The sequence below is a fragment of the Dasypus novemcinctus genome, chromosome 20, assembly GCF_030445035.2.
Source record: "Dasypus novemcinctus isolate mDasNov1 chromosome 20, mDasNov1.1.hap2, whole genome shotgun sequence".
In the NCBI taxonomy this organism is placed as follows: Eukaryota; Metazoa; Chordata; class Mammalia; order Cingulata; family Dasypodidae; genus Dasypus; species Dasypus novemcinctus.
Window position 1 is genome coordinate 45,443,994 of NC_080692.1, and position 24,617 is coordinate 45,468,610.

At 36.5% G+C, this 24,617-nt stretch overlaps 1 protein-coding gene and 1 long non-coding RNA gene across 2 annotated transcripts in view; both read right to left on the bottom strand.

Annotated features, from left to right (window-relative positions):
- Positions 1-24,617, bottom strand: part of SOX5 (SRY-box transcription factor 5) — a 474,102-nt gene that overhangs the window by 395,102 nt on the left and 54,383 nt on the right. The gene's annotated exons all lie outside the window — the stretch shown is intronic.
- Positions 1,375-4,427, bottom strand: LOC139437110 (uncharacterized). The gene is made up of 3 exons (XR_011646701.1): positions 2,426-4,427; positions 1,761-1,924; positions 1,375-1,463 (listed from the first exon to the last, which is right to left on the bottom strand). It is a non-coding gene; the product is annotated as an uncharacterized lncRNA (long non-coding RNA).

A 24,617-nucleotide genomic window follows, 5' to 3' on the forward strand; every position in this document is an offset into this window, starting at 1 on the left:
AAAACAAAACAAAACCCAAAAACCCAAATCCCCTCCTTTCAAAGAAAGGCACTTCCAACCAATGTATATCTGTGAGCCATCTACGGGATGCCTAGTGACCTCACCATCAACCTATCACATGGACCTTAAATTTCCCCATTCACTAGAGTAGACTAGAGTTTTGTCATACTGGACCTCTTCAGAAAACCACCTAAAAATTCAATTGCCTATCATTTTTAAAGACCTAAAATTCAATTTCCATATTAGATTAATGCCAGAGAATTGGAATGCAATAGTGTATACTTTCAAGGTTTCTCTGCCCTCATTTACTCTGTATTGTTGGTTAATTATGTAGGATATACATATTATTTGCCCTCAGCTAGCATATTTGAAGGATTAGAAGAAGGTGTTCATCTTAAAAACTCTAGTCTCATATTTCTCTCAAAGAAATGATGTCATTCTGTTAATGTTCTCACTGTAATATATTTATCGCCTTCTTCTCAATAACCTGTAATAATTTCAAATTGAGAGTGTTTCTTTTTTTGAGCACTTTCTATCTACTGGTCTCAGTGATGGAGATAAAATATATGATCTCATTTAATATTCAAACAACCATATGAGATATGTATTCTGGTTATGTCAATTATAATAAGGAAACTGGCTTACAGAAAAAAAGTTACTTAATTTGCCTGAGGTCCCATGCTAGTTAAGTGCAGAGATGAGTAACACCAAAGTTATGCTATCTCTTCTCCAAAGTTCTCAAAAGGCAATGAATTTTATCTCAAATAAAGAATAATGGCAATTAAATACTGAATATGAGAAAGTGCTAAATAAATGTGTTTTAATATGGACTGAAGGCCCAAATTGGGATTCACAGATGACTATCCCACTCTCATGAATAACTTGATATAAAAAATGGTTCTTCATACAACAATTAGGAAAAGTTAAAGAATCCTACCATAAGCCCAATTACTAGTATCCTAATCCCTTTTATGGTGATGATAAACACAGCAAAATTAATACAACTCTTCATATATTTTAGCTGTCTTTTTAAGAATAATTCCAATTCTCTTTCTTAATATGTTGACAATTTTTAGAATTCCAGGAAAAATATAAGGATCATTTTTTGGTCCTCTTTGCAGTGATGCTGACTTACAGAAAGAAATCAATTCATTCAGGGAATGATTGCACATTAGGTATATAAGACCAACTGAATTTATGCTTATTTTTATGCACAATTATCTCTCCTTGTGACAAGTGGTAATGTCTCATTGTTGTCAGTTCATGACGAAAGGTCATGAACTTTCCCTAAATCAGAAGACTCCTATTAAGTAAAGAAGCCATATAATCATGAGAAGAGAAGTCATTCAAAGCAATACCATACCTTGGAAAAATGTTCATGGCCTCCAAACTTTCCACATTATAATTTCACAATTTCTCAACTGGGAAAGAAATCCAAGGAACACACTGCACCGACACTTTACCTAGCAGCAAAGTGAGAAGTGACACTATAATATTGCTACAAAGTTGCCTGGGTCCTTAAGAGTTGGAAGCTATCTGCCAAATGTTAGTTCACATTGTTCAGAGAAGTTTTTCTGACACGAACAATGTGCATATTTCTTGATATTGGCCAGTTGGAGCTAGTGCTGAGTAAAGTATAAACACATTTGAACACTTAGCTTCATTTTTAAATGAAATAAACTCGTCTATTTCTGTATTCTCCTTTGATTGCACATAGTAAATGACATATAGGTCTTATTCAAAGTAAATGAAAATGTTACCTATTAACAATGTTCACAATCTACTCATATCCAGAAGAATGCTGGGAAGAGCAATGTCTCAGCTGGAAGTCAGGGGACCTCTGCTCTAGGAGAGCAGGACTCTGTCCTTAATAGTCACGGGACTTGCCTCAAGGTCCAGCACCTCAGGGCCTTGGGTCAGTCAGCTAGAAAAGAAAAGATTTGGGGATGGTGGTTTTGAAGGTCTCTCTCAACTCTAGAATTCTGCCCCTATTAGCTGTTCTCTGCTAAATCAATTTCTAATTTTCACAAAAGAAAAATTCTTTTCTTTCTGGTTAAATCCTATTTATGGAACCTTTCAAAAAGTTTTAAGATAATTCCTTGTGGTTGATAGTTTATTTTAACCCATTGAAGTATATCATATCTCCATATTCACACATTGATATAAGGAGAGGAAAATAAATCTTTTCTTAATTAAAGTTAATATGTCTGAATTCAGTTAAAATGACCAAGAGAACTTAAACCATAATAAATAACTTGATTTTTTCAAGAGAATTAGCTTTTAAGAGTAAAGTGACAACTTTGTTACCTTGAAAAAATTTTGAGCTTAAATTGGTAAGTCATAACTTTCATTGTCTTTGACAAGTATAATTTCACTTATTAACATTATCTAATTCAATGGCAGAATTAAAACTCTTATTACTTACTGAATACTCCATTGGTGCATGATGGAACAGTGGCTGGCATGTGTGCCTGTTGGGGTAGGGGGATAAATACATGGGCTTCTGCTTTATCCAAAATATCAAAACATCAAAGGAAAACTGAAAAGTTGAAATGTTAGAAATCCTGATAAGCAAATTGTGTTCACAAAAACCTACATGTTAAAATGAATTTTGTGGACACGGTGAAGAACTCCCATCAAATAGCTTCTTTTTTTTTTTTTGGTTTTTCCTTCCCCCTTCCCTCTGTCCTGCTTTTTTCTGTGGTATCCATTCACTGTGTGATCTTCTGTATCTATTTCTCTTTTTGTCTTCTCATTTTTCTCCTCTAGGAGTCACCAGGATTCAATCCTGGGGACCTCTGATGTGGAGAGAGGTTCCCTGTGCCACCTCAGTTCCTGGTTTCTGTTGCGCCTTACCTTGACTCTCCCCTTCGTCTCTCTTTTGTGGCATCATCATCGTACTGTGTGACTCACTTGCGCAGGCACTGGCTTGCTGCACAGGCACACTTTTTTTTTTTTTAACCAGGAGGGCCCAGGGATCAAACCCAGGTCCTCCCATATGGTGGGTGGAAACCCAATCGCTTGAAGCACATCACTTCCAAATAGCTTCTTTTCTCATGTTATTGCTAACAAAAATTACTTATTGACACAATTCAGAAAATAATTCAGTCAGGCTATGCATAGATAATACAAGAAAACAAACCTAATTAATTAATTCAATTATTCAATAAGCACTTATACAATCTCTATTTTTTCCTGAAGGATCTATTCACGGTGGCATACTCTGATAAAATTTAAGGATGCAAAGACAAAAAGGACAATATTTTTCTCAAGGAATTTTTGAGCTAGCACAGGATATGGACATTCATTTTTACCCCATAAACAAGTATCAATTCTTGCCAATTATAAATTTATACTCTTCACATAAATGAATTCATTTAATTTTCACAAGTCTGTGGTATCAAACTTATTGATATTAGTTCCATGTCACAAGAAAGGCAAAGCAAGGAAGGTGTACAGACAAAAATTATCTCAATCCCAATTACATAGCTAGTAAGAGGCAGAACCATGGTTTGAACCAAAGTCTTCTGATTACAAATCTAGGGCCTATTCCACTCTACTGGAGAGGTACAGTTGATCTCCAATGCAAGAAAAAATGATAAAAATGCTATTTATTGAAACAAATAAAAATCTCTGGGGACTTTGGATAAAAAGTCATTTTAAATAAGATGACCAATTTCTGAACTTGAAGAATTTAGAATTAGTTGTTTGGAGTTAATAAAATACGGATGATAGAATCAATTGAAAACACCAGAAGCACTATGAGAATTCAGAATTACAGCAGGGAACAAAAGTAATTGGTAGAAATCAATAGCTTTCATATATATGACAACACAGTTATTACAGAAAAAGGCCCCATTAGCATTAGTAAAGCACAAAAGACAAAATATCTGAAAACAAATTCATTCACATAAAAGACCTATCAGAAAAAGTTTAAAATAATATGGAAAGGGAAGCAGACTTGGTCCAATGGATAGGGTATCCGCCTACCACAGGGGAGGTCCGTGGTTCAAACCCCAGGACTCCTGGACCTGTGTGGAGCTGGCCCATGCGCAGTACTGATGCGCTGCAAGGAGTGCCCTACCACACAGGGGTGTCCCCGGTGTAGGGAAGCCACATGTGCAAGATGCGCCCCGTAAGGAGAGCCACCCGGTGGGAAAGAAAGTGCAGCCTGCCTAAGAATGGTGCCGCACACATGGAGAGCTGACACAAGATGATGCAACAGAAAGAAACACAGATTCCTGATGCTGCTGATAAGGATAGAAGTGGTCACAGATGAATACACAGCAAATGGACAGAGAGAGCAGACAACTGGGGAGGGGGAGGAAGGGGAGAGAAATAAATAAAAAATAGTAATAATAATGAATCTTAAAAAAATATATATGGAAAAACATACTACATTTCTGGATAGGTAGCATCCATATCTATAGAGATATGAAATCTCCCTAAATTCATGTATAAATTTAACAAATTCCTAATTAAAAGACTAGCATATATTTAAAGCACTGCACAAATTAACTATAAAGTTTATATGAGAAAGTAAACAAATAAGAATAACCAGAAGATCTCTGAAAAGCAAAAAATGAGAGATCAGAAATTTTAAAACTATATAGAGTTTCAATGATTAAAATAATATGATATTGAATGTATCGGAAGACCAATACCATAGAAAATAAAGTACAGAAATAAACCCAAACACATAGCAGGGATTTAATATATCCTATTTAATAAATGACATAGGTAGAATTTAATAAATGCTTTATGAATACCTCATGACCAATCCAAACAAGAATATAAACTCCAAAGGGATTTAAGATTTAAACATAAAAAATAAGAATTCTTTACTAGAAGACTACATGAACAACCTCTCAAATATAACCTTGGAGAAGTTCTTATTAGCAATGGATCAAATGCAGAAGCGATAAAAGATTGACAAATTCAAATATATAAACCTTTGAATGACCAACACACCATAAGCAAATAAAAAGATAAATGATCATTTGGGGGAAAATATATGCAGCCCATATCAAAGAAAGTGGCTAACTTCATAATAACTCTTTGAAATGAGAAAAATACCAAAAATCCCCTACTGAAATGGAAAAATAATATAAATGATTCAAAGAAAAGGGATATGTTTCCTAAAGATGGTGAGCATCTTTCATAATAATGGAAATAAAATTTGCTACTACAATTTGATAACCATTTTTTTAACCTTTGAGCATCTTGTCAAAATCTTAAAAAAAATAGATTATCATGTGTATCAGACTGTACTTATTGTTCATAAATAATTTGTTCTGTCTGTTATGCTTTCTTGTAGAAGGAGGTTACTTCCTATCCCACTGACTTTAGTTTAGATATGTCATTTGCTTTGGTCAATGGAATATGGAGCTATTAGAGGTGATTGTTCATTTGGCTCAGCCACTCTCTCTTGCTGCTGCCATGACCACAAAAACTGCATATCTCACAGAAGGGCTAATCTATCAGCCTGGGTCCTACTCAGAAGAGCCATGGAGTCAAATGGTGAACCCCAGCCCAGTCAAGTCAGCATGCAGCTGACCCATGGCCAGCCCAGGAGTCTCCTGTAACATACTCAAGGACAACCAAAAATAAATCATCAGCCATAGAGAGAGTGATGATGTTTACTAACGCTCACAGTATGTTGACGACGTGTGGAAATAGACATTCTCATTTCTTACTGTAAAATTTCTATATAGATACACTTATGTAATGCAATTTGGTAATAGCTACCAAAATCATAAATGCATATGCTCTTTGTATTAGCAATCTCACTTCTGGAAATTTATCTTAAAGATATACTTTTGCATGTTACATATTCAAAGTTAGTCACTGCAGCACAGCTTTCAACAGCAAAGGATTGGTAACTCCCAAATGTCTATTAATTAGAGATACTATAACTATTAGGGTCTATTAAATGGAATACTACGCAGCTGTTAAAAAGAACAAGGAACTTATATAAGCAATGACATGAAATCTCTAAAATATGGATCATTACAATAATATGTACAAAGTGAAAAAAGCAAGGTACGTAACTGAGAACTGAGATAGTATACTACAAAAAGGTATGAAAATAACATGATATTTGGTTTTGCTTACATGTGTATAAGAAAACTTTGGAAGGACACATAAGAAAACTCAAGAAACAGAGTTACATGGGGTAGGGGAGGTGGGGACTAGACAGATGGGGGACTGGTATGTGATACAACCTTTCACAGTTTTATAAAAACTGTATAATTTTTTATCTGTTCATATTTTTTCTTTAGTTTGAAATGTGGATGCATTTTTATCAAAAAGTTAAATACATATAAATTATTGAACTATAGCAATCTAATTAAACAAAAAACTCCCCAATAATTGCCCAACAACTGGACACAATGTTTCTCAAATTAACGTCAACAGATCCCAAGCAGATGCACTTTCAGAGACTAGTGAGTTCTATGCAAATTTTTAATCAATAAAATTTATTTTAGCTGTTAATAAAGATCAAAATTCTCACCTTCAATGATACTCCTCAATTTAAAAATATTTCCATAAAATACACTTAAAAAAGTGTTTCTCTAACTGAGATAAAACCCTCATGATTATATTCTTGGAGGTAAATATTTTTTTTTCTTTAAAAGAGGTCCATATATATCTCAAGTTTAAGAGACATTAGCCAAATATTCAAAATCAAAAGTTCTTTCATGTCATCTATGACTGTTCATCTTCCGGCCTGGCCTCCATATCCAATTTTACCATGAACTTCATGATTCAGCTAGAGCCTGTTGTTACTTTCCTCCATGCTTTTGTCTAAACTGTACCTTCCTCCTGGGACAACGATTTGTACTCCCCTCCTCCAAATTATCAGGCTAATTTCTGCTCATACTTAAGATTTTTTCAGGCAGCATTTCCAGTCAGAATGCTATTTTGACCCCTCACCTATCACCCTTATTGGTATTCTTTTTTTTTTTTTTTAAAGATTTATTTTATTTATTTCTATCCCCACCTCCAGTTGTCTGTTCTCTGTGTCCATTTGCTGTGTGTTCTTCTTTGTCCGCTTCTGTTGTTGTCAGCGGCAAGGGAATCTGTGTTTCTTTTTGTTGTGTCATCTTACTGTGTCAGCTCTCCATGTGTGCAGCACCATTCCTGGGCCGGCTGCACTTTCTTTTGCGCTGGGCGGCTCTCCTTATATGGCACACTCCTTGCGCATGGGGCTCCCCTATGCAGAGGACACCCCTGTGTGGCACGGCACTCCTTGCGCACATCAGCACTGCGCGTGGGCCAGCTCCACACAGGTCAAGGAGGCCCGGGGTTTGAACCGCGGACCTCCCATGTGGTAGACGGACGCCCTAACCACTGGGCCAAGTCTGCTTCCCTTATAACACCCAGCAGATCACACGTCTACCAGCATTGTGGACAGCTGATAGGTAACTACTCACAGTAGTGTAACTCCCGTGACTTTGCTCTATGTGTGGGAAAAAGTCAGGGGACTACAGGACCCTCAGTGCATGGGTGCCAGTACCATTGGCCATTGCACAATCTGCTGTCCAATCCTGAGACATGCTTCCCTGCCTTCACCTTTAAAGTGAAATATTACTTCCCCAAAGAAGTCTTCCCTAGGCTAGTTTTAAAGTATAAGAAATGGTATGTGACAGAGTCAAAGTCCATGGGAAAAAAATGATGCCTTGGGCAGAATCTAGAGTCTTTTGGTGGGAACAGTGGTAAGTTCCACTGAATCGTTCCACTGGTAGAAGATCTAAATAGGGGTTTCTTTCTAAGGGATAGAAATATTACACGAAGGTAAACACTATCAAAAGCATATGGATGTTTATTTTATAAGTTTGAAAGTCTGTGATAAGGTGAGTAAAGCACTAAACAAGGAAGGAGAAATTTTCATATAAAGACGAATGAGGATATCATAAAAGAGAGAGAGTGAGCTATTTGAACCATTGATTTTGACATTAGACAGTCACTGGTGAGAGGCAGCCTTAAGAGACCAGAACAGAGTTCATCTCTAGCAAAACGGACCCATAAACTTTATAGCCTACTCTTATCCCTGTGCAAACACACACACATGCACACACACATACACACACTCAAATGTCCTACCCTTTTCCATAAGACTTTAGAAACATTAGAGTATCCATGTTAGGAAGTGCATCATAAAAAAAGGTATCTACTGAAGGAATACTTCAGGAAAAAGAAACCAGTGAAAGAAAAAAAAGCTGAAATTTTAAAATATTTAAATTTTTAAAAAGTAATGTACTAGCCACTGCTTTCATAGACATTATTAAACTATTTTTAAATAAATTTTATTGAAGTATATCATTCATAAACAATAAACATATAATAAAAGTTGTGAACCTACAAAATAAACATGTATAACATCATACCAGGGGCCCATACATCACCCCACCACCAACACCTTGCATTGTTGTGAGACATTTGTTACAGACTATGAAAGAATATCATCAAAATCTTACTACTAACTATAGTCTGTATCTTATGTTTGCATGAATCTCTTTATTAATTTCATAATGGCAATAATCTCTGTCAAATACAACTGACTTTCTATTTTTCCATGGGTCCAGATGCTATTTTGACAAGTAGGCAGTCATTGCCATTTTGATTGCATTTAGATTGATCAAGTAAGCAATTGGCCACTTTGGTCCCTTTCTTCCAGTACAAATGATTTGAATCATATTTTTGATCTAAGACTATTTCATTTATATCTCTTGGTTGAAAAATGTTCCTGCTGCTTTATTTCAAGGCCTTGTAGAAATCCTCAGTGACATTATGCCAAGGGCTGAACCTCATAAGCAACCTGAACATTCTGATTCACTGAAAAAGCAACCTACAATTCACTTAATAGAAAATGTAATAATGATCCTGTCCAATTAAAAGTGTTAAATTAGAGAAAATCGAATGATTTCCCCTTATCATTAGGATATTCTGGAAGCACAGCAGGGGAACAATAAATACTCCACATATGTTAAAGATGTACTTTTTTATTTTTTTTTTGCATTAAGGAAAATAAACTTTTTTTTTAAAGAAAGGAAATTTCATTATTACATAAAGGACATTTTAATGGATGGATCTAAGTACAAAAAGGGGCAAATAACTTCCTCTAAATTAAAACATATTTAAATCAATTTTAAGCCAATTAAAAAATAGGACACTGTCCTACCAACTTGCTGAAAACTACAAATGCTGCCTGAGCCTAAGACAAGTCATAAAAAACTGAGACATCACTTAAGTGCTATTACTTCAAAACAATAAATTTATATCAATTCTTTTTTTCTATGATTACTATCAAATACATATAATCATGCTTTCCTGGGACATGTTTGCAGTTCTAGTTGCACAACTCCAGTTTATGAAATTATAAAAGCATCCAAAGGATTCAAAGAATTGTCCTTGATTCCTGCAACTGACATGTCCACATAACATCCAAATTCAGGTTTCAAGGAGGACTAGACTGTATAACTAACGACGTGACTTCAGAGATCTTTCAGGGATATGTTTAATAGGATCAAGGAAACTGACTATATCCTGAGTCTGGCATGCATACATGAATGAATGAAGTACCAAAAAGCTGGAAGACTACAAATTTATTCAATGGGCAGGTTTTTTGTTGTTGTTGTTAGTAGTATACACTATTTAAATAGGCATTCTGCAAATAAAACTGGGCTGCTAATAAACTAGTTAAAACTAATTAAAAGAATTCTAGAGCAGTAGTCTTCAAACGTTTTAGCCTTGGAACACTTTCTCAAAGCAAATACAATATGAACAAAGAAACAAAAAACTTAAGAAGAATGGGAATATTAAACTCTTTAAAAGGTAGTAGTGTGTGTGCATGTGTGTGTATGCATATTTGGAGTGAAGTTGGAATGGAACAGCATACTGCTGTTCGAACAGCATAGTTTGAAAAGCATCACACCAAAATATTTTAAATGGCTACTAAAATAAATTAAGATATAGTACGGGAGATAAATACTGGGATATTAAAATAATTTATGATAGGTACTTACATACATTCTAAAATATAGACAGTAAATACCATATTTTAATTACATAAGTTTGCCTCTTTCCCTTGATGTATCAATTTTCACTCTCCCAATATAATAAATGACTATAATTGTCATCGATTCTCCCACAATTCACACACATTCCTCAGAAAGATGCATTTAACACCCTCTTAATTTACTTAGCAACCATTTCTGAAGCACAAGTAGACATACCTGAGTTACTAAGTATTTCATGGTTGTGTATTTTTAAAGTGATACATAGCCGTCCTGTTAGCATAAGGACATCCCAATACAGGATGTTCACAGATACACAGTATGTTCCCATCTCCTTATTGGCCAACCTTGAAAAAGTCAGCTAATATATCCTAGAGAAGAATGATAATTCTCTGGATGCATAAAGTCAGCATAACAATGGGTTCTTCCCTAAGTGTTTTGCCATACATTTTATTACTGCTATTTATATAAGTAATGTTCCAGGGAATTCACTACACTCATTTATTTGCCTCAATATTTTTCAAACTCTTCAAGCATCTACAGTTGAGTAAAGATAACTTATTTGAATAATTGTTGGAAACACAAATGTGTGTCTGTGCATATAAATATACGTATCTGGACATTAGTCTATCTACCAAATTAAAAATATATTTACGTTTCCTCTAAGTTACCACCCACCTTGAAAAACATATCTTTTGGCAATGACCTGTGAGGTCAGAAGCTGGCAGGCTGGGCTAGCAGCAGCAAACACTAAGCCTGAAGAGCAACCCCAAGGAGCAAGCACATCCCGATGAGCCCAGTGTGCGATGCCGCCCACCACAGGCCGGCCTGATGGTGCCCACGGCGCCGTGCCCTGTGGACGGCCTGTTTCGTGGAGCCCATGCACACCATCCACCAGATCCGATGTGTGGAACAGCTAATCAGGGTGCGTACAGTGGCCTATACACTAAGAGTGGTCATTGGTCTGAGTAGTCCCAGGCCGCCTGGACCGCCGTGTTTGAGGCCTGTCAGCTTACCCCTTGGGTCACTGACTACTTGAGGTCCAGCACCTGAGGCCAGGCCTTTTCCAGAACATGCTGGGTCAACGTCAGATTCCTGCCACCCCACCAGGTGGTGGCAGAGCCAACAGGCACGAAGGTCAGAGGGCAAGCACCCTGGCACTGGCTGTCTTGCTGGACAAACTGCACAGGGACCCTCTGGTCAGGAACCCAGAGCCCGCTGACATGTAACCATGGCCCCCTGGCACAAGTTCAGGCCTTAGGACATACCTGGTTCTTATACCTGGCTGCATAGCACCTTGAGATTGCTCTCCCACTGCTTCAGAGCGGAACCCAACATTAAAAAAAGGAAGTGGATTCATTAGATTTCCTTGGGTAAATGTCCTATACTGGATTTTTTTTTTTCTTTCCAGAAAGAAGGAAAGAACACATTTGTAGACTTTTCTATTTTGACACAAACTGGAAGGCAAGAAATTTTATGCAGTGATTGTCATTATAAACAACTAAATAATAATAAGTTTTATATTAGGGTGAAAGCAAATACATTAAAAGGAATTTGAAAAAAATATTTTATCTGGTCAGAGGTGAGACTAAAGAAATTTAATGAATGAAAATGTATTGAACTGCCCAGTTTAATCTCATTAATTAGCAAATAGTCCAACATCTAAACTCATCACATTCACACTTCATGTACAAATCAGCCAGATTAAATTTTACATGTATACATAAATATGTCTTATATAGTCATAATAGATATGCATTAATTGAGTTATGTACTGCAATCTCAAAAGCGATAGAATAAATAAAATATTATGTCAAGTCAGAAGACATAGGTTCAAAGCAAAGTTCTGCCCTATCAACTCTCTGATCCACAGTTGCCTCATCGGTAAACTGGAGATAACAGCACCTACTTTGCAAAGATGATACAAACATTAATATTAAAATGCACATTAAAATGCCTTGTAAACTGTGAAATGCAATACAAGTGCTAGCAGTCATTATAGCCAGTAAAGTATTGTTTATGAACTTAGAAAAGAAACTCTAGATTTTAAATAAATTGCAGAAATCCCTATGTAAAATGACCTCTTTGAATAATACTACTTTTCATATCAATGATTATATTTTCCTCTTGAGTAAGTGAATGATTCTGAAAAGAGCAATGAGATGTTTTCTAGCAGATGTATGTTTAACCCACAGTCAATTATTTTCAGATTGTTTACATTTCATACAATGCATACCATAAGAAAGGAAACAAAAAGAGTAAGATTCTGAAATGAGTCTTTAAGTGTCAAGATTATTTAAGCACTTCTATTATAAGATATATATGATGTATAGCATAAGTATACACACACAAAAAGGAAATGAATTTGAAAAGTTGACACTAGGTGGGTCCATGGTAATGAATTAACTATTTTAAATAGTAACATGAAAATATCTCCATTTAAAATAGATGCATTACAGCTCAGGAAAAGCAGAATGATACTAAGCAAAATAATCTCCTCAACTGACATATTAAAAAGGCATAGTCAATGTACTTAAATAGGAAATATAAAAAGTAACTAAATATGCAAAGTATTTTAAATTATTTCTTAATCGAGTGATTTTGTATGTGGAAAAACAATTACATCTCATAAAATTATAAAGGAAAAATGGAAAATTCAGTTTTCTCTATACATTATGCAAAAGAACATTTTATATTTCCTCATATAAATGACTTTCCTGATGATGAGCCTTTTTTAAACTAACTTTACAATTTCATAATAATTGTAAGTCAATGGATATAACAAAAACACTGCATTTTATCTCTGCAAAAAAATGTTGCAGGAGAGGAGGAATGTGCAAATAGTAACACACATTCAGGTACAAGAGAATGGGAGACTGGAGAGATTTCTTGGTCCAAGAATTAGTAATAAAAAATTAAAGTGATTATTTAGGATAAACAGATCTTAATTTTTCCTGTCTTCTAGTTTTCCTGGTTTTGGTACTTACTCCAGCTAGAAAGTTTTTGAAGAATATCAAGTTTAGTTTTGTGGCTGGGAAGATCCCTCTGTAACATGCTCCTCAAAATCAAGGATACTCATAACTCACATTATTCTGTGCTTATTAAGTACCAAACTGTTGTAAACACTTTGCATGCAACAGTTTTTCAATAAACCCTTGTAGGCAGGCACTCTTATCAGCATTGTTCTGTTTTAGTTTGCTAAATGCTGCTAAAGCCATATATCAGAAATGAGTTGGCTTTTACAATGGGGGTTTATTAACTTATGAGCTTACAGTTCTGAAGCTAGAAAAGTGCCCAGATTAAGGCATGATCAGAGATGCCTGCTCCTGGAGCTGTGTCTGGGGAGAGAGGCTCGCTGTGGGCAACAGGCACACAGCAGCATCTGCACCTCCCTGCCCTCTCCTCCAGGCCTCCTTGGTTTCAGCTTCTGGCTAAAGAGGCTTCCTCTCGGCTTCTGGCTCTTGAGGACTTCCCTTTCAGCTTCTGCAGTTTTTCCTGTTGTCTGTGGCTTTTTATTCCTCCATTTATAAAGGACTCCAGTAAGAGGATTAAGACCCACTCTGGGTCGCCCAATCTAATGAAAGGCCCTTAACTGAAGTAATTGAATCAAATGGTTCCACCTACCAGAGGTTTACATGCACAGGAATGGATTAGCTTTTTTTTTTTTTAAGATTAATTTATTTATTTCTCTCCCCTCCCCGCCCCCCCCCCCCACCCCGGTTGTCTGTTCTCTGAGTCTATTTGCTGCGTGTTCTTCTTTGTTCGCTTCTGTTGTTGTCAGCGGCACGGGAATCTGTGTCTCTTTTTGTTGCATCATCTTATGTCAGCTCTCCGTGTGTGCAGCACCATTCCTGGGCAGGCTGCACTTTCTTTGCGCTGGGTGGCTCTCCTTACAGGGCGTACTCCTTGCACAGGGGGCTCCCCTACGTGGGGGACACCCCTGCGTGGCAAGGCACTCCTTGCGCATATCAGCACTGCGCGTGGGCCAGCTCCACATGGGTCAAGGAGGCCTGGGGTTTGAACCACGGACCTCCCATGTGGTAGATGGATGCCCCAACCGCTGGGCCAAGTCTGCCACCTGCATTAGATTTAAGAACAGGATTTTCTGGGAGGCGGATTTGGCTCAGCGGATAGAGTGTCCACTTACCACATGGGAGGTCCAAGGTTCAAATCCAGGGCTCCTGGCCCATGCGGTGAGCTGGCCCATGTGCAGTGCTGATGCACACAATGAGTGCTGTGCTATGGAGAGGATCCTCACGTGCAAGAATTGTGCCCTGTTAAGAGAGCCACCCCATGCAAAAAAAGCACAGCCTGCCCAGGAGTGGCACCACACGTGTGGAGAGCTGATGCAGCAAGATGATGCAACAAAAAGAGACACAGATTCCAGGTGCAGCTGACAGGAATTAAAAAAAGTGGACACGGAAGAACACACAGCGAATGGACACAGAGAGCAGACAATGGGAGGGGGGGAAAGGGAAGAGAAATTTGAAAAAAAAGAACAGGATTTTTTGGGGTCCACAAAAGGTTCAGACTGCCACACATTCCTAATGTATAGATTGGGGTGCAGAGTCAGAGATATTAAGTAACTTGCCAAAAGGCGAAGTGACAGTTGATGGTAGAACTTGGGCTGTACCTGCCTCTTTTACTACAGTGTCTTGATCCCTTTCTGATAAATTTCTTGAAAGCAATGTTTATCCTTAGTGTTATCTCCTAATCACCTTGAATTCACTTCTTAATACAACATAGTGTCTTTTGCCCACACACAGTGCAACTAAAACTGTTATTTCTAAGAATAAACAATAATGTTGGTATTACTAAATACAGTAGAAATCCTTTGGTCCTTGTAATACTCAACCTTGGCTAAGTTCTGCTTAATTCAACATTCTCTTCTCTTTACTTCCAAAATAGCATAGCCCATTTTTCATCCTCTCTCTCCCTCTCTGCCCCCTCTTTGTTATTTCACTGTCGTTCCTTCTATGCTTACTCAACCTTTGAATGCTAGAGCTCCTTGGTTGGCAAATATCTTCTCATTCCTCCCTTTACCACTGGAAAAGTTCATTCAGTGTCTTAGTTTTACTACCATCTGTATGTCAACACTCCAAAATAAAATTTCTATCTCAGATTCTTCTTCTAATTTTATACCTCTACTTGGATGTCTTACAGGTATTTCAAACTCACAAGATCTCAAAAGCAAGCTCATAATTTCTCTACCTTCCACTTCAAGTTTTCCGTGATGATAAATGGGGCCAATATCCACTCAACTGTTTGGCCCAAAAACCTAGAACCCAGTTATTCCTGATATTACCCTAGCTCTCATTCTCCCGAAGAGCATATTCAGTCTCCATGTCCCTTCTAGTTCTGTTTCCTAAATATATCTTGAATCATCTAATTTTCTCTACTGGCATCATCATTCTAATAGTACAAAATAGCATCTTCTCCTGCTAAAGTCAATTGGACTTCATCAACTCAATTCTTGCCTTCTCCAATCCTTTTCCCACACAGTACCTAGATTGATGTTCTTCAAACATAAATGTGATCATGTTATTTCCCATGCTTAAAATCCTTCCAAGTCCTAACATTCTCACTTAGAATAAAACCCATAGACCTCAATATGGTCTACACAGCATTCTCCTTACCACTACTGAATTCTAGCCATCACAACTTTATCTCTATTACTGGGAAATACCAGGGTCATTTTGGACTTCAGGTCTTTGTCTTTTGTTGTTTCCTCTGCTTGGAATAATCTTCATCCAAATTTTTAACTGACTAATGTCTACTTACATTTTGAGTATCAATTTAAATTCTATTTCAAGTAACTTTCCACTAGCTCCTGACTAGGCTGTCGATCTGGAATTCATTGTTGTAGCATCAGTTATTTTTTAAAAAAAATAGCCTATTGAATGCCTTTTCCATAATTTTTATACTTTGAAGGAGAATGAAGAGACTAGAATCACTGTTAATTCCTTTATCCTTCACAAGTCTGTTAATTAGCCTGGCAAGTAAAAATTTGGAGAAAATCAACAAAGACTGAGAACTCAGGGATGACAAATATGGAACCCCACTATCTTATATATTTTTCAAAAAGATAATAACAGCAACTTTTTTTCCTACAAATTTTACAGATGAAAAAGCTGAAGCTCTAAAAGAACATGTATAAAAGCAGAATTAGAATAAATTCTTCTCAAAAATTTACTAGACCTATTCATTCCTGCATTCCATAAATATGATTTAGGTAAGCAAATGAAATCTTACATAGCATCCCAAATAATAATATAGATAAAAATTATATTCCTTTGGTTAAAAGATGGGAGCAAGGCAGGAGACCTGTGATGAGACCTTGCTCCCCACAGCAGCTTGCAGAATGGAAGTTTGAAATAGAAAAGACTAGATTACAACAGTGTTTCTTTAAGCTGTAATGTCAATTGGGTATTTTTATTTAGGATTCAGAAACAGCATAAACACCATAAACTAATTCAGGTTACAAAATCTGAAAAGCTCTGCTACTAAATATACTCTCAATAGATTCCTTAATTGTTTCTTTTCTTTTTTCTTTTTGTCTTTATATGTTTTTTGTTATATTTGTTGTGACGTATCTTGGTTGCCTAAATAATTCGAATCAAAATTGTATACTTTATTTCAAATGAAAAGAAAAAAGTCACCTGGAAATTCATCTAACTAGCATTACAGGATGAAAGCAGTATTGATAATTCATAACAAAACTCTCCTTTCATTTTAAAATTTAGATTAAAATGTCTCTATAAACATTAATGTGTATTCTCTGGAATTCTCAGAAGCCACTAGATTTCTGGACAAAAATGATAGGAGGATAGTATAAAGTAGAGAATGAATTATTCTGGAAGAAAATGAAAGAGGAAAGTAATTTATGGGATCATAATTTTAAAATAAATGGATCAATGCAAAAAAGGGAAAAATTCTTAGGGCTGACATTTTGATGGTACAAAAATTAAGGAAAAGTGGTAAAAAAGTTAGAATTAGAAGAAATTAATAAAAGAAGAAGAAATTTGAAATGTGTTATGAAAAAGAAGATAAAATATTAAGGAAGAAAGTCTATATATCTTTGGAAGAAAAATCCTAAAAAAAATAGTTTGACACAAAAATAAAATATTGATATGAATGTATGTCACTTCTATTTGACTGTAAGGGAAAGTAAAACACTTCTATTTGACTATACATACGTGTTGCATTAAATGTATTTTCAGTAACAAGATTCAGTTAAATTAATTTGCATTAATCTTTAGTATTTATATATAGGCATCCTAGACTGAAAAATTACTAGAAATTGGCATAGAGCAGCAGAAAATGTTTAAATATTCTACTTAAACCAAACTAGAATTGCAAAGATTTTTAAACATTGCATAGATAGCCAGTGAAAGAGCACTATCTGAATCTTCCCTTATTGTTTCCTTTTCTTATTAAAAACTCAGTACAATAAAAATAGAGCCAAAGCAGACCATACAATTCTTAACATGAATTTGATATGCTTATATTAAGAAACAAATAAACAACTAAATCAAGAAGCATGAAAGATCAAATACCAAATTCATTGACTAGGCTCCTATTTATTTTTCATGTAACCTCTCTTTTTTATCATTTCTCATTTTGTTGGTTGGTTGGTCTAAAATACATTTTGTTTAGTTTATTACAATCATTAGTGCCCTGCTATGTGCTTTAATGTTACAGAGCTTTGGAATTGGTGTGTTTCCATTTAGGAAGACAGAGTGATGTCATGACTAAGACCATGGGACACAGAGTCAGATTGTCTAGGTTCACATCCTTTCCTGAGACCCATTAGCCACTCTCTGTGCTCTCTTTCTCCTATTGGTAAAGTGAGTCTAGAAATAATGATACCTACTTGATATCGTTAGTGTAAAGATGAAATCAATGAATATTTAATAAAGCATTTAGAACTTAATACACACAAGTTTTTTTTTATTACTAAGACCAGAATGAAAGTCAATAGTTTTATACTCTGAGGTTTGTATTTAACCCAGCATGTTACTTAACTCAACAAAAGATTACCCTTCTCAACAGACTTGTAAGCAAAACTGTGACAGGTAAATTAGAATTAGCATAGTCCTTCCAACTACAGATGACAGGGTACAAATATAGTCAATATAACATATTTTAAGTATTAAGCATAGCATTGAGCAAAAAAGAAATATTTTTACATTTAATATAAATTTAAAAGACAAACCAGTTTTTGTTTTGTTTTGTTTTTGTACTCTGTTGAAACAGCTAATTTTAAAACAAAGTGGAGCAATTTAATTTCTTCACAGTATAAAACTTAATGAAATCCTTGCATAGACATAAAGGATATTTTTTGAACTGATTAAAGGAAAAAAAAGTGGAACTAAACAAGCCTAAAATCTATTTTGTCAAAATTGTTAAGAAACCGACACCAGACAATTTAATTCTTAGGGAAATGGTTGAATAGACCCTCCAAAGATTCTCAATCTCTTGGAGACTACATATTTACTCATTTCTATGAGGTCAGCTTGAGCGGGGGATGGAGGAGGGAAGGAAGGAAGGAAGGATAAATAGGAGGAGGGAAGTAAAGGATAGTAGAATCTAAGAAAAAAGCCCAGGGATTGGCCTAATTTTTGTTATAAAATTGACAATAAATGAGGAACTTCTGAGAAGATGGCATTGAAAGAGTTACCTCCTTAAAGCCTCCTTGTTGCTCAAATATGGTCTCTCTAAGTCAAATTCAGCATATAATCATTTTACTTTCCCCCTGGCATGGGACATGACTCCCAGAGATGAGCCTCCCTGGCACCAAGTTATTTTTCTTTTTTCAGTGATTTATTTATTCCCCCCCCCCCCCACCGCCCTTGCCCCTTGCCTGCTGTCTGCTCTCTGTGTTCATTCACTATGCACTCTTCTGTGTCTGCTTGTCTCCCTTTGTTGCATCATCTTGCTGTGCCAGCTCTCCTTGGGGTGGGCTGACAGCTCTTCACAGGCATGGGCTGTCAGTTTCCCAAGGGCACGGGCCATAGCTCTCTGTGGGCACAGGCCAGCTTGCCTTCACAAGGAGGCCCTGGGAAGCAAACCCAGGGCCTCCCATATGGTAGACAGGAGCCCAGTCAATTGAGCCACATCTTCTTCCCACACCAAAGGATTTTTACCAAGCACTGAATCTGGACTAGCAATGCATCTAGAAGAAGACCTTGACAAAAAGGGGGACATATTAAATACGAATGAGTTTTTATGGCTAAGAGATTTCAAAGTGAGTAGGGAGGTCGTTCCAGAGGTTACTCTTATGTACATCTCAACAAGATTTCATTGACTGCCACAGTAAACAATGCCTCAAACAGCAAGGCTCCTGAGGACCCTAGAGAAATCTGGACACTACAAGTAGGATAGACAAACTCAGGAGTTCAGCACCCTGACAGTGGGCCTTACTTTGAATTTATCCTCCCCAATATAAGAGTGTTAGACTCATTTATTGATTTGGGGTAGAAGCTTACAGTTACAAGGCCATAAAACATAAGTTCCCTCACCAAAGTCTGCCACTTGCTAAAGCAAGATGGCTGCTGACATCTGCAAGGGTCCTGCCTTCCTCTCCCTCTTAAGACTCTGTGGTCCCAGCTTTTTCCAATATTAGCTGTAGACTGGAATAAGTCTTGTCTCTCTGCTGGGGCTTGTTTCTCTCTGGACTCAGCTGCTCTGCTCTCTCCACAATGCCAGCTATAAACTCTCAGGTGACCAGCTCGTCTTCCTTCCTGGGACATCTGCCATGTCTGATGACGCCTTCTCTCCTCCCTCACATACCTGCTTCTCTGGCAGTTTACTTCCTGGGGCTCCAGGATCAAAACTCCAAACTCTGTTCTCTGCCATGTCTTTTTTCTGTGAGTCCTCACCCATCAAGGGGTGGGGACACAATGCCCTACTGACATGGACCAATCAAAGCCTTAATTATTATTTAATCAAGTAAATACTGAAACCTCTGAAACCAATATAATCTAATATGCCCAGAGGAACAGACCAGTTTACAAACATAATCCAGAATCTATTTTGGAATTCATAATATCAAACTGCCACAGGATCTAAGACCCCATCCCCAAATCCTCAAGATTGGGGAACGAACAATGGACTAAAGAAGACATATTATTGTTCTATTATAGACATATTATTCTAGCAATGGAAGAACTTATATCACTGATATAAAGACAGGGGCCACCAGTGGTTTTGAGAGGAATAGGGAAGAATCAGTGTAACATGGGGGTATTTTCAGGACATTGGAATTTTTCTGCATGACACTGCAATGATGGATACAGGCCATTATACGTTTTGTTAAGCTGTAAACCATAACGAAAACAATAGACCATGGTTAGTAGCAATGCTTCAATATGTATTCATGAATTATAACAAACGTACCAAACTAAACGAAAGAAAGTGTTAATATGGGAAAGTGTGGGAAGGTGATGTAACATTTATATAATCTACAGCTTCTTTAAAAATAAAAAAAAAATGTAAAAATAAATGAATATGAGGTGTGAAGTTTGAAAATCATATGTTTACCCTTATAAGTAGATTTATATAATAAAATATATTACTTGGGATGTGACTTGGAAATCCACTAGACATTTACATAGCTCTCTAGAAGTCAATAAATTATGTCTGACATTAGAATAATAAATCAAATCCCTCTAATATGGATGCATAAAGAGCATCAAACCCAATGAAAATCCCCCTCTACAAAAACCCTTTCTGAATTTACTGTGAAAACACTAGATGTTTTAAAAAACAAAACAAAATAAAATATCAACCTTTTCTAAAAACAGTTGGTTTAGAAGTAGAATTAGAAACTAGTTTGTGAAAAGCAAATATAGGAGACAAAAATGGGAAAGGAGGGAAGAAGTTAGAAGAAAGGAGATTCAGATTCTATATGATGGTCCCCTAACCAAAGATACAAAAATAACTTCCTTTATTGAAACTGGACATTGTGTTAAGCCTCATTATACACGCTGAACTATCAAGTTCATACTTGGATTAAACACTATAGGGGATGGGAAATGGGTAAAATAATCTCAGGATAAAATTTGTATTGAGACTGTCATCTATAACTTAATTTGAACTATAATACTTTAATCAAGATTAATTTCTTCCAACATTCCTTGAGATCATCAACATAGTATTGGATGAAAGCAGAAGGGAAGTAGTGAAGAATAACAGCTTTGGAACTTAGAGTTAGCTGTAAAATGATGCTGCACCACTCTATCACCCTCCCTGTTCCCACCCACCCCAAAGCAGAGTTAATGGGATGGGGAATTAGAGGAAAAAAGAAAATGATATAAAAGAAGTAGGGAAGAGGTATAAAGGAAGGTTGAAAGTGTTGAAGACAAAGATTGTCTCATATTTTATCTAGACTACCCTTGAACCTAACAAAGGGAAAAGAAACAAATGCTTTTCTTGTCCCTCATGAGCCACCAGGCCTGTTAGTTCTAACCCTGTTCCACTACGAATTTGTGGATTTAATAGTCTTTTGTGGGTTAGCTTGGTTATCCAAATGCAATTCATAATTTTATTTCTGTAGGAAAATGTGTTGTGCATTCCAAATTCCAAACAAACTACTTGAAACAACCTGTTCACAAGTTTGGGACAGCTTGCACATTGTGTGTTTTGGATTTAAGAAGTTAAATGACACCTTACTGCATAAAAATGTATTAAGACATGTGATTCATATAACTATTATTAATCTTCAATAAATTCTGTTAGAATAAATACTCAAAGGTGTGCTAACTTAATTTAAACCTCTGAAAAAATTTGCCTGGTAAGTTTCCAAGAACAGATTGACTCACGATATTTTCAATGTCCAAAATTTTGTCTTTCAGTCATAAAGTAAAGAATACCATGTTGCACATTTCAACACTTTTGTCTTCAATCTTAAATAAAAGTGAAGTCTAAATGTAGCCAATATCAAAAGCAAACCAATCAAAAATATCAAAGTTTAAAGTGTTTCTTTTGATTTATTTTTAATATAGGAAATAAAACTTTGGAATTAATAATAGAAAGCATGTGCAATATTAATTAGACACACAAAAAATTTTTAAAAACAAGACTGTAGATGTGATATCAAGCTTCTCCCAATATCACCACTTGTCATTTCCATACATCTTTTTTTCAGAGCTGTTCTATGCTGTTCAGTGTCCTTTGCAACAATTTTCTAGGTCTTATTAACAATATATATTAGAAATAAAGTGAAATATTTGCTTTCAGCTTAAATAATAAGGAATCCCTTGCCTTTATCACACAATGAATCTACAGCTGAGTGAAGGTGAACACCTAGATTTTTCTCACTCTGGATTCCAGACCTAGGCTTTGAATTATGATGCTCATTTATTTGAAATGTAAGGCATACTTGAGTGGAAACTGGAAGAGCAGACAAAAGGAGAAGACATTGCCATACCATAGGAGGCAGAAGTACAAGCCAAGCAATCCCAAGGATTGCCAGCAGCCAGTAGCAGAACCTGACAGACTCTAGAAGAAAGCAAGTCTTGCTGACACCTTGATTTCAGACTTCTAGCCTCAAAACCATGAATCAACAAAACCTGTTGTTAAGCCAAACCAGTTTTTGGTCTATGTGATAGTAAACTAAGAGGCCAAACTTTTTTTAAAGTTGAGTCTTCTTAACCTAACTACAAAATTTCATTACTATCACAATGTATTGTAAATATAGGCATGTTTAAGACATCTGTACACCGATGTTCATAGCAGCATTATTCACAACAGCCCAAAGTAGGAAAGGACCCACATGGCCATCAACAGATGAACAGATAAACAAATTGTGGAGTATACACACAATGTAATATTATGCAGCATTAAGAAGAAATTAAGGGGGAAACAGACTTGGCCCAGTGGTTAGGGCGTCCGTCTACCACATGGGAGGTCCGTGGTTCAAACCCTGGTCCTCCTTGACCCGTATGCAGCTGGCCCATGCGCAGTGCTGATGCACGCAAGGAGTGCCCTGCCACGCAGGCGTGTCCCCCACATAGGGGAGCCCCATGTGCAAGGAGTGCGCCCCATGAGAGCCTCCCATGTGCAGCCTGCCCAGGAATGGCGCCGCATACATGGAGAGCTGACACAACAAGATGACGGAACAAAAAGAGACACAGATTCCTGTGCTGCTGACAACAGAAGGGGACAAAGAAACAAGATGCAGGAAACAGACACAGAGAACAGACAACCGGGGTGTGTAGGGGGGAGGGAGAGAAATAAATCTTGAAAAAAAAAAACTACTTAAAAAGAAAAAAGAAAGTTAACTATAAAAAAAAAGAAGAAGAAATTAAGGGAAGCAGATTTGGCCCAATGGATAGGGCATCTGCCTACCACATGGGAGTTCCAAGGTTCAAATCCAGGGCCTCCTGACCCATGTGATGAGCTGACCCACGCGCAGTGCTGATGCACGCAAGGAGTGCCATGCCACGCAGGGGTGTCCCCCGCGTAGGGGAGTGTCACATGCAAGGAGTGCGCCCCATAAGGAGAGCCACCCAGCGTGAAAAAAGCGCAGCCTGCCCAGGAATGGTGCTGCAAACACGGAGAGCTGATGCAGCAAGATGATGCAACAAAACAAGACACAGATTCTGGGTGCTGCTGACACAAGCGAACACAGAAGAACACACAGCGAATGGACACAGAGAGCAGACAACTGAGGAGGGGGTGGGAACGGGGAGAGAAATAAATTTTTTAAAAAAAGAAATTAAGTCGTGAAAATATGACAACATGAATGAACCTAGAGGACATAATGTTGAGTGATGCAAGTCGGACATAAAAGGACAAATACTGTATGATTATTATGAGTTAAATACATTATCTAAAATACAAATATAATATATGAAATATGAATATGGGTAATATTGCATATGACTGTATTTCTTTGAAGCTGAGCAAATGTAGGTTACTACCACAAAATATTAACACCAAACAAAAAGAAATTATACTAAGTGAAGGAGACCAGACAAAGTACTCTACATACTATATGGTTCCATTTTTATAAAATGTAAATACAAATCAATTAATAAAGATGAGATTAGAATACTGTTTATGAAGGGCTGGGGAAGGAATGCTAAGGAGGAAGGAATGCTTTCTTTTTGGAATAAGGAAGTTATTCTAAAATTTTTGAGATGATGACTGTACAACACTGTGATTATACTAAAAGTCACTGATCATGCGCTTTGGATAGATCATATGGTATCTATGGATACCATAGATCATATGGTATCATATGGATAGATCATATGGTAAAACTCTTTAATAAACAAATAAATAATTGTGCAAGAATAGCCAGAAATAGCAGCTATGTACAGCAGGGGAAACATAGTAAATGTGGATAGAAAGTTTTGATACTAACTTTATTTAATATAGCATTTTAAAAACTTTAATGTTGGTTATGATTTTTAATTAATTTGTAAATTACATTGGAGAGGATTATTTTAAAAACCTTAAATTTGCTTGGAGAGTCAAATAAAATTGTGAAAGCATTAATCAATCCAAGGAGATCATGATGCAATTAAGCTCTTGTTCAGTATTACTAATTCTTTCTGAATCCTCATTAAAGATAGATGAATATATGCACTT